General features: G+C 45.3%; 1 protein-coding gene across 1 annotated transcript in view; it reads right to left on the bottom strand.

The window, feature by feature from the left end:
- The window catches only part of EBF1 (early B-cell factor 1), a 384,168-nt gene that overhangs the window by 52,178 nt on the left and 321,677 nt on the right, over positions 1 to 10,313 (bottom strand). The gene's annotated exons all lie outside the window — the stretch shown is intronic.

Raw genomic sequence — 10,313 nt, 5'->3', positions numbered from 1 at the left:
TGCAGCCTTCTGTAAGATTTCTGTACGCAAGAGAGATGGTCTATTTGGAAAACCATACTGGACCTGCAGCAAGGCCCTGAACTGCTCCACTGCTAAACCACAGCCACGCATGTACACAGTACATACGAACACGCTTACACCTGCATCAGCCATATGCACGAAGTACATATGCCCACTTCAGCCATATTCAAAAAACCCACTTACTCAGACTAGCTCATGAAGGACTTGATTCAACAAGGTACTTCAGTGCATAAGTAGTTTTTGGCAAGCAAACGATCCCATTGACTTCAATGGGAATATTCAGCTGCTTTTTTGACACCGCACTTCTTTAGCAGCCTGGTCCCAGCAGATCATGCTGATTGGGCCAGAGGCCTGAGCATAGCTGATGGACTTCACGTGTCGGGACCTGGAGCAAGTTCCCTATAACACAGAGGCTAAATCACGGCGCTGCCTTTCTTTTAGTGCCATCTCCATGAATTCATATCCCCAGTGTCTGAGCTCTTACCCTTTGCTAACAGTGGTATTTGGTCTGTGGTGCCCACCCATTTTCTGTTCCTTGCACTCTTGCTACATCCAAGAGGAACTCCAGTGACAACAGGGGCATGACACTGATGAAAGAGAGGAGAGGATCAGGCCTCGCTGAGCTACAAGACTGCTTCTGCATGGGAAGCAAAGGTGGGGTGGGGGAAACCCTTTGCAGCAGCCCTCTGCCTGGCACCATGGAGCAGCACTTTTCCTTGCAATTCAGCCTAAAATCAAGACTTTCTACTGCTTGTGTAAACCAAGCACAAAAGCCAACTGGAGCTAAAGCCACAAGCGGAAGGAGAAGTTTTGAGAACTGCACAGATTTCAAAGCACGTCTCGTTCTCTTTCCCACTGAAGGGCGATTTTGGTGAAATATGCCCTTGCCACAGGGGTGCAGGTTGTAGCCGTGTTTGTCTATGGACTTAGGCAGACAAGGTTGTTTGGGTGAACATGATAAATTTTATTAGACCAACTTAAATAGTTGGAATTTTTTTTTTTGATTGCTATATATTTTTTCCTTGCACTGGAGCGGGCGGTGCCTTTCCCGCCTGGCCTGAGATATAGTCCCTGGCCACAGCAAGGGGAGATCAGGGGACAACAGCACTGGGACGCAGAGGTCCCCCACTCCTCCAGGAGAGCAGTTTCCACGATCAGTGTTTGCTTGCTTTATTGCTATTGATTTCCAGATCCTGTGCAATCTCTGCTCAAACTGAGCAGGTGACATACGTTTAGTGGCAAAGATAATTATCCAAAATGAATCCGAGTTGTAGTTAGGTGATTAAAAAGAAATGGACCCTGGAAATATTCTGTGACAGATTAAACATGAATGCATTAGCATAATTGATTACATTAAAATATGGGAGACAATTTTGCACCCTGACTTAATAATAGGCTGTAATGATCCTCTCGACTGAAGCTACACACAAATGTAGGCTGGGGGCGTGCGAGTGTGCATGTCTCCAAATTATTTCTTGCGCTGCTTTGCAGCGAACTTCGAATACATTTGTAAATGGGTGGGCGGCTGCACCAGGCAGCAAAGGGAAAAACGGCTTCGGGTCTTTTAAGGCGCTTCCTTCAGGGCTTCCATATTGCCCACAAAACAAAAAGCACATCAGATGAAACCCCTATTGCACCCGGAGGCCTTCCCTGTCTCAACCAACCAGCTAGAGAGGCAAAGACGTATCCTTCCCTCTAGTTTTCCTTCCTTTTCTGATCAGCCTAGGGCAACCAAGAAAGAGGCAGAGACCTCTTGAGTCACAAGACTCAATAAAAAAAGACAGTAAATGAACATGAAAACACACTTAACCTCATCCCTTGCAAGTCTGGAACAGAACCAGACATCTAGGAAACAGCGCTGAAACTACAGATTTGGGGCAGCACAGAGGCGAGGGGGCCGCTGAGTCGAACCCAGATCTGTTCTGAATGCAATGCTCTCAATGCTGCAAATGTCGAGACCCGCGGCTATAACAGCAGGGCAGAGCCTGAGCTCAATGCAGCCTCTCGGACCACGGGCAAGTTCTTCTCCAGCTCAGAAAAACCCTCGCACAGCCCAGAAAACCAAAGAGCAACCCAAGACAGCAGGTCTGCTTGCATGGCACTGCACTTCAGAGATGAGCCGGGGAAGGGAAGGGTCACGGAGCCCAAAGATCACCAGCACATCCCACAGCCAAACGGCCAGGATAGGCAAACCCTCTCTCCCCTGCCTCAGGACAGTGAAGGCAGCTGTCTGCTGGGCCCTGGAGCGCAGTCCCCAGAGCATTTCTGCCATGCCCGCAGGAGCAGCGCTTCGCAGAGGGGTACGATGCACGTACCCTGATCCTTAAGTTATGCTCGCCTACCATTCGAAGCCTCCCAGAGCCAGGCAGCAGCCTGCAAGAAAGGCATTAAAAGCCCTGCGAGGCACTCAGATGCAAGGATAATGGAGGCTACAGAAGACAGATAGTTTGTTGGCATGAGTTGTCCTCCCTCTGGCAGCTCTGCAATATATACCGAGGCACCAGCCTGGAAGGCTGCAGCTATTTTCTGCTGAACAGGGCCCTTGGAGAGGAAATATTTGATTTACTGCAGAGTTCTCATTTCCCTGAATTGCAAATAAAGTATAATTTGATTAAATGTAAATGAATCCAACAATAGTTTTGGTGGCTTGTCTGAAACAATTGATTGTAATGGGTGTCCATCATTTGGCTTGATTTTAATTCAGAGGCAAAAAAGGCAAGATGTAAAACTCTAGCAAGTCCACCCAAATCCTCAAGCTGGGGTAGTCGAGATTGCTGGCACTGGACCGTCACTTCTATTGTTTTCTGAGCGCCAGTAACGCGACGGATCGGAAATGCAGCATTGAGGGCAAAGAGTAATGTGCAACATCCACACAGAAAAAAGACTTGGTGGAAAATTAAGACTTTTAACTCTGAATCCAGCTAAATCAATTTGAAGAGCAGAGTGTGTTAAACATATTTTAAACACTGAAATGGCAAAATTAGCAAGAAAGGAAGATAAATATTGTTCTGGGTCTTTCACACAGAATAAAAGCTTTGTTTTTAGAGATCCCCAATTCCTTTTCCATCAAGGTAATTTCCAAACCCATCATGCAAGTTTCAGCAGGTTTTGTCATCTGAAATAATAAAAGAGAAGTGAAATTTCTGATGGTGACAAAAGGTTGATAAACTTTTGGTGTCACTTTCTTTAAATGTGGAACTACACCAACCACACGGATAATTATAGATGACCAGATTGTAACTGCTTTATTGCTTCTTTTTCCTCATAAATTTTAATTTTAGAAAGTTAAGTGAAAAATGTGGTTTCAATTTCCTACAAATTGCACACAATTTGGTTTTAACAAGAAAATAGAAAGAAAGGGTATGCTCTGCAGAGTGAATTATAGAGCCGAGCTTGTTTTTCTGCCTCTGAGCGCCGTAAGAATAACAAAATACAAAATGCAGAAAAGACGCCTTTGAAAAAAAAAAGTCAACTGTACAAGGTACTAAGAAAAGCATCAAGTAATTTTTTATCTAAACATGCTTTAAGCAATTTAACAAGGTAATACAATTGCTCTAGTCTTTCTCTCTCCATTTTACCAGGCTGTAGTTTAAAGGAAACCAAGCTGAATACATGTGTTACAGGAAATCTTTTAATAAGAAAATGCTGTGTACATAACCATCTTGCTCTCTCACAACGCACCAGTGATTGTCAAAGTGCTATGAAAATCAGCTTGCTTCCAACCTTATTAAAAGGCTTATATCAATATTTTACATGAAACCAGCACCACCACAACCACAAGCATCGTCTACTGCAGGAGAACGAGGCGATATTAGTTTTGCCCGGGAGGTGCGGGGGTCCTGGGGCAGCGTGCGTGTGGGGCCTTGGGTCTACCTTCTGCATCCAGCGGTCGTGTAATGACCCAACACGGCAGGTGTGTAAGGAAAAGGGCTCTTTGAAATCACACTACGAAGGGGCACTGGGATCTGGAAGACCAGAGGACTTAACCTACTAAATCCAACAGGATTAACGGTGGCCCATGGATAGATCTGGGGAAAGGACGAGATCCTGGGATGAGAGAAACAGCCCATAAATTGCTGCTCCTGGGGCATCCCTGCCTGGGGACCAAGACCGGAGCACGATGCATGAGATAAAATTGCTCCTAGCAAAGCCCATAGCGAGACATGTGCCCAGGCAGGATGGGGCTGTCTTTTGGGGGGCACTGAGGCAAAACCGGCGTGCTAGAGCAGTCCAGATGAGTGGCGCTGGCCCCCTGTTTCAACTGCCTTTTTGAGAGTCACTAATGCAGCGCATGGCAAATGAAGCACGAAGAGAAAAAGGAATAACATAGGATGCAAGTCACGAGCGTGTAACATGCCCCGCACGCCAGGACCCGCACCGGTGCTAGGATGGCATTGTGCCCTACAACTCAACGGCGTCTGGGGTGGGGGGTGCCTGTTGGGTAGGACACTTCCCTCTGCGCTCAGCATGGCTCATTGAGCCTTTAATGCTACAGAGGGTGTGAAAAGTAGTTTTATTTTTAACGACAGCATGAAAATAGAGGCCATCTCCCTCTCCGTGCTGAACCTATTGATCTTTGGCACCCAACCCGAAGGCTGCAGATAGGTTTCTTGTATTGGAGGAGCTACAGTGTCAGCCTTTTGTCAGGACAGCATGCACAGCACCACACTAACGACAGGTTAGCCCTTCGCTGTGGTCAGGAGAGAACAACACCAGCCCTCGGCCAAGGACAGCAGCTTTCCAGGTGCCATGATGCGGCAGAACGGGAAAATTCGACCCGGATCCAACAAAGCCCATAAGGGGCAGAACGAATCTCATTGCCTTCAATGGGATTACGTGTGTATATGAGGTTAAGCAGATGCTTAAATACTTCGCACTGTCAGGGGCATTAATCATTGCCCAATATTGTTATTAATCAAAACAGGATGGAGTGTTGACTTGTAACGCATGTTATAAGAACGGGATTTTTCTCAGAGATAGTTTCTTTCAACAAAGTGGGCTTGGTTTGTATTTTGCAAACTTTCTGCAAACAAACGATTCAGAAACAAACACAAGGGCTGCATTTGTTCACAAATATCAAGGCAAAAAATTTTTCAATTTTCAAGATGCATGTGTTTTTGAAAAAATCCAGAGCTACCTTCTGATTTTAACCGAAAGCCCCCAGAAAAGAAGCCAGTTTGATCCCTGAAGATCCACAGACACTCGTAAAATCCTTTCCCCAAATTCTGTAGAAGTTTGGGGAATGGTGAAGTCTGAGCTAAATGAATTGCTAGAAAATTCAGCACAAAACTTTTGGACAAGAATTGTGTAATTGTCATCCAGCTCCAGCATTTATTACGTAATATTCCAGGAAAAGATTTCCATCAAATAAAAGTTTTTTTCAGACTAATTATGATGCAAGTCTTACAGGTCTGTACTGGAGTTTCGAAGTCTTTTAACACGTGCCAGCTCTAAGGAATCTACAGTGACCCCGGACTGCTGGTACTGCTTTCATTGTGCGGTATTCACTCACTAAATGTATTATTAAAATGTATTATTATTTATTTTATTTCAGCCATGCCCTGAGGCCCCAGTCATAGTCAGCACCTTATTGGGCTAGATGTTGTATGAATATATAGTAAGATACGGCTCCTCCCTTAACGAGTTTACAATCTAAAGCCTCAGTCTTGCAAGCTGCTTCACACAGATGAACAGCCTTCAAGCTGGGGTCTAATTAAACAAGACAAACAAAGCGTAGGAGGAAGGAAGTATTGCCATCACCCTTTCCCTTCTGGGGAACTGAAACACTATGTGATGAACTCCCTGAACTTGCATTATTGAAGTCAATAAATGTTTTGCAATCAACCTCAGCAAGCAGAAGACTGAGCCCGTAGCCCCTTGCCCGTGGACGCACATGACGGCTGTGGCGAAGCCCACACCCTTCACCTGGACATCAGAGATTCCCTGCAGCTTGAGTGCCAGAGGCTATTATCCCCCTAAATGTGGATCCAGCACACTCTCTACCCGTGTTTTACATACATCTGACTGTGCAGCAAGCACATCCTGCTGATAGTTTTCCTTGAGCGCTGCAAATGGTATCCAGGTGCCCAACACAAAGGCAGGCTTTATCCTCTCCTAACATGCAGAAGGCCAAGGAAAAGCCTCCTATGACCTTGCACACCCAGCAAACTCGCCGTGCCCAGCAGCAGCACTCCTGAGCATGCCACACCAGTGCTGCGGGCTGCCTAATTAGCCCTGCGGAGGGGCAGAGCCAATTAGCCCAGATCTCTGCTAGTTAGCAATGTTCGGACATAGCCCCCTCCGCTCCCTGCCCAGCCATGTCAGTTTTACATGCATTTCTCCAAAAGGGCTGAAAAAGAGACAACCCTTGCAGGTACAACGGTGTCAAGGATCCAGTGCAATCATGCAGATCAGTCTGTTAAGAGCTCTCTCTGCTGAGCAGGCTGGTATTTCTAGATACCCATTGTGGTAGGAGATACCAGCTCCAGAGGCAACTGAAGAAGACACCTAGCAGAAGTGCATGCATGTAGAAATCCTGAGATATCGCCTTATTGCCACTTCTAAGCTCGTGCCATTTCAATGCAGCAATGGAGGAGTGGAAGGGATGCCTTGGGTCAGGGAGTCCAGCTGCCTGCAATCCCAATGACTGGGAAATAGATATTTGGTCCACGAGACCATGCTCTCCAGCCCCCTCCACACACTGCAGCCACATAGCCCCCCCATGAGGAATTTAGGCTCTTCACTACATTCCCCTTCTCTTACAGCTAAATCACATCTGTGCTCATTATCAAATCCTTGCTGCTCCATTATTTATCTCTAACTACCAAGTGCGATGAGGGCTGGCACCTGGCCGAGGTATCAGGAAAGGCGGCGATGCCGGATGGAGTTGAATGCCTCTGGAAATGTTGTGGGGGGGCTAGTTTAAAACCTCACTGACCTTTGCCATCCTGTTTCTCTGCTGCCCGTCGCCGTGTCAGGAGACAAGAGCAGGACGTTTTCGATGCGCACCGCGCAAGTCAATATTTAAGGAGTGCATCTGTCTACAGTGGCATTTTTCTGATCATCCCCTGGAAGACAGGCACCCCAGAACTAGCGGCTTTATACCTAGCATACATAATGCATGTCGTACGGTTAAAAAAAGAGCAAGAGAGAGAGAGAGAGACTCAAAGCCAAATTGTGCAGGTTGTCATAAAGCAAAGTATCAAGGGAACCTGTGAGCTTAAAGCCTCTGTATTGTTTCGTGATCGCAGGGTGCTGTGACTTTAAGACGTTCCAGGTTTGTGATTATTTGGGGGTGGGGGGAGGGGGTCTCCCCTCTCCCTGCTCTAACAATCCCAGCTCTGCAGGACCTGTGTAACAAGGCAATAGTATCTACGAAATAATGAGCGCAGGAATGCAGCGCTGTTCTTCCAGTCCAATCTCAGGTGCGATCTTGCACACTAAAGCACCGGATCAATACTCCCAGCAGCGAGCTGTTCAATACTCCCTGAATTATTGCTTCATTTTTCTTCTTATTATAGATGAGTTGTGTTATTATTTTCCCCAAATCGATATTTTACAACCTTTTTTATCCGTTTCTCCATAAATTTTGTGATTACTTTAAACTGGGAATTCCGGTACACTAAATAAGATGCAGTATCTGAGAGGTAGTGAATGTACCAACATGATTTTTTTTTTTTTTTTTTACTCTGCCATGGTTAAAAGCAGAGCCTAATCAATAGCTAAGTGGGGAAATTTTTATGTAGAAAAGTTGAAAATGGCATGACTTCTGCAAAAGAAAAATGCAAATTCTCAAGAAACATTAACAGCTAAACGACAATTTTAGAGGCACCGGGAAAGGGAGGTCTGATGGGCACTTTGCATCTGAAATTTAATTCCAAACAAATATGCTTTTTACCACCCCTCAGTTAGAGGGCCAGCATAATTCACTGAAATTGTTTCTTACAACGGCAGATAATCCTGTGCACCTTAGAGTGATTTAATTAGCTTCCATAGCTGTCTCCTGCTAAGTGTTTAAAGCATCTGCAAATCAAATCATGTTAACTCATCTGCTGCACTACTTTCTTTGTTCTATGCATAGGACCTTCTTGATAACGCTAATGGGAGCTACGAGTTTCCCTGGAGAGGTGAACAGTGAAGTGAGTTAATTACATAGTTATTGTAAAATTGTGTACATTATTCTACAGAACACACAGGGTGGATATAAAGTCGTTATACTGGAAACGAGGGCGATTGCTTAGTAAGCTAAACTGGCCCCATTTCAACAATGAAGCTGTCACGCCGAGTCCCAGCGAAAGCTGGAACCATCACTCGCAGGCTGCATTTCAGGATCGTGGCCACTAACTGTGCAAGGGCCAGGGTTTATCACTGCGTTTAGCACGGAGTCGCTGGCCAGAAGGGAAGAGGCAGGGCAGCTTTCTGTCACTTCTAGGTCATGCTTCAACAAATGAATGGGGAAACAAAAACTGCCCTGGATGCACTCGGCCTCTTCTGGCACATCAACTCAGACCGCTCCAGAAGTCCACCCAGCGCAACTCATCTGGAAGTAAGTGTCTCCGTTCCAGGAAGGCAAATCACTCCTAAACATCATTTTTGATTGCCAATTGTGTATAGAGAGATGGCAATCTCCTCCGATGGATTCGTTACTTGAAATGATCTGGCAACGATTTTCTGTAACTAAACCTAATCCTATAGCTCATTCATGTGCAGACCAGTACAAGCATCCAGCGTAAAGTCTCTCAATATGTTGGATAGCTCTATATGGCCCCGATTCCGCAAAAAACTCTTAAGCACATGCGTGACTTCAAGACCACTTTCATGTGCGTAGGACTGGGGCAAGCATATTTTCTGTTCCTGGATAACACTTACTGTCCACTGCCTGTGGAAAGACTCGTGAATGCAATGCAAGTACAAAACTCACTTCCCAGAACAGTATGCTGAGTTTTTTTGACTGCTTCAGCTACTTCACGCACTGGACTATTTGCAGAAAGTCAACAGGGCGGAGAAAAAAGGCAAATAAAATGGAGGCAAATTCATTTCCTACAAGAATGAATATTCGTGGCACTCAGAATACCCTTATTTCTCAGCCCTAATCAGCATGAACATCTGCAAAAAGAAGTCCAAAGGGGGACTGGGGATGTCCCTTCCCTCGGGTCCTAATTTGGAGAAGGATCATTTGTCTTTCTAACTGAACATGGGAGGACTGAGGGGATGTGCGGCCTTTGCAAAGAAACGATGGCCTTGTCTTTGAGCAATGCAGACTACCTTCTTCAACACTGAATAAACCTCACAGCAGGACGGTTCTTCTTCCTGCCCTTGAGTTTTGCACCCTCTCTTACACCACTCAGGCCCACGCCCTTGAACCTCCCCATCCCCAACTGCCTCTGTAACTACTAAAACACATTTTGAACTGAGAAAAAAAAAAAGGGTGAAGGAAAAACTCAAACTTCAAGGAAATGGAGTAGGCATGTTCCCCTCCTCTTCTTTTTAAATAAATACCATGAGCATTGCAATGCAAGGCATGAAGGAACTAAAACAACAGCCAATTCCATAACTGCAGTTAGATTATTGCTGCCTCACTATTATGCCTATTTTGAAACGTATTTTTAGACCCATTCTGTAACAGCAGTGTACTCCTTGGAGTTGACGCATTACAAGCTGCTTGGGAAGTTTCTGGAGAAACTTAAAACTATATTTAGAGTGCCTGGAAATCAAGGTTCATGAAGGTTTGTTTTTTTAAAAGGGGGGCTCATTACAAGCGTGTGTATCCTGCCAGAATAAATGGCAATTTTTTTGCCATAAAATTTGTTTTTGTCTCTGCTACTGCAAGTCTGCTGGGTTTGTTTTGCCTTTTCCTACCAGCCCCAAGAAGAACGGAGCAGTTCTGGCAACGAGAGTGGCGCTACTGAGACCAGGAGGGGGGTGAAATTTGGGAGGAAAAATCTATGCATAAAAATATATTGTGGTATGTGCATGGATTGCAGGAGCAAGGATCGTTGCTTTGTGATATGTAGCCTCTAGCACAAAGGGCTCACCCACTGATGCTGCAATACAAATAAATGGTAGTAACAAGTTTCACAATTATTCGCAGACACTGCAGGCTTTGCAGTGCTGTTTTCCCGAAGAGTTAAAATGCAGAGGTTTGTAACTGCCTACAGTTTTAACAAACGTATTTTTTGACAGGCTGTTAAAACATTTTAATTTCTATGTGCATTTTCTGTTCCATTGGGACTCAAAAAGGGGGGGGGGAGGGGAAGTACTCATAGGGGGTTGGTTGTGTGTGTTTTCTTTTT

Source organism: Gavialis gangeticus, unplaced genomic scaffold (assembly GCF_001723915.1).
Source record: "Gavialis gangeticus isolate Ggan-Ray unplaced genomic scaffold, GavGan_comp1, whole genome shotgun sequence".
NCBI lineage: Eukaryota > Metazoa > Chordata > Crocodylia > Gavialidae > Gavialis > Gavialis gangeticus.
Note: the sequence above shows the minus strand (reverse complement) of the source record. Positions and strands in the feature narration are given on the sequence as shown.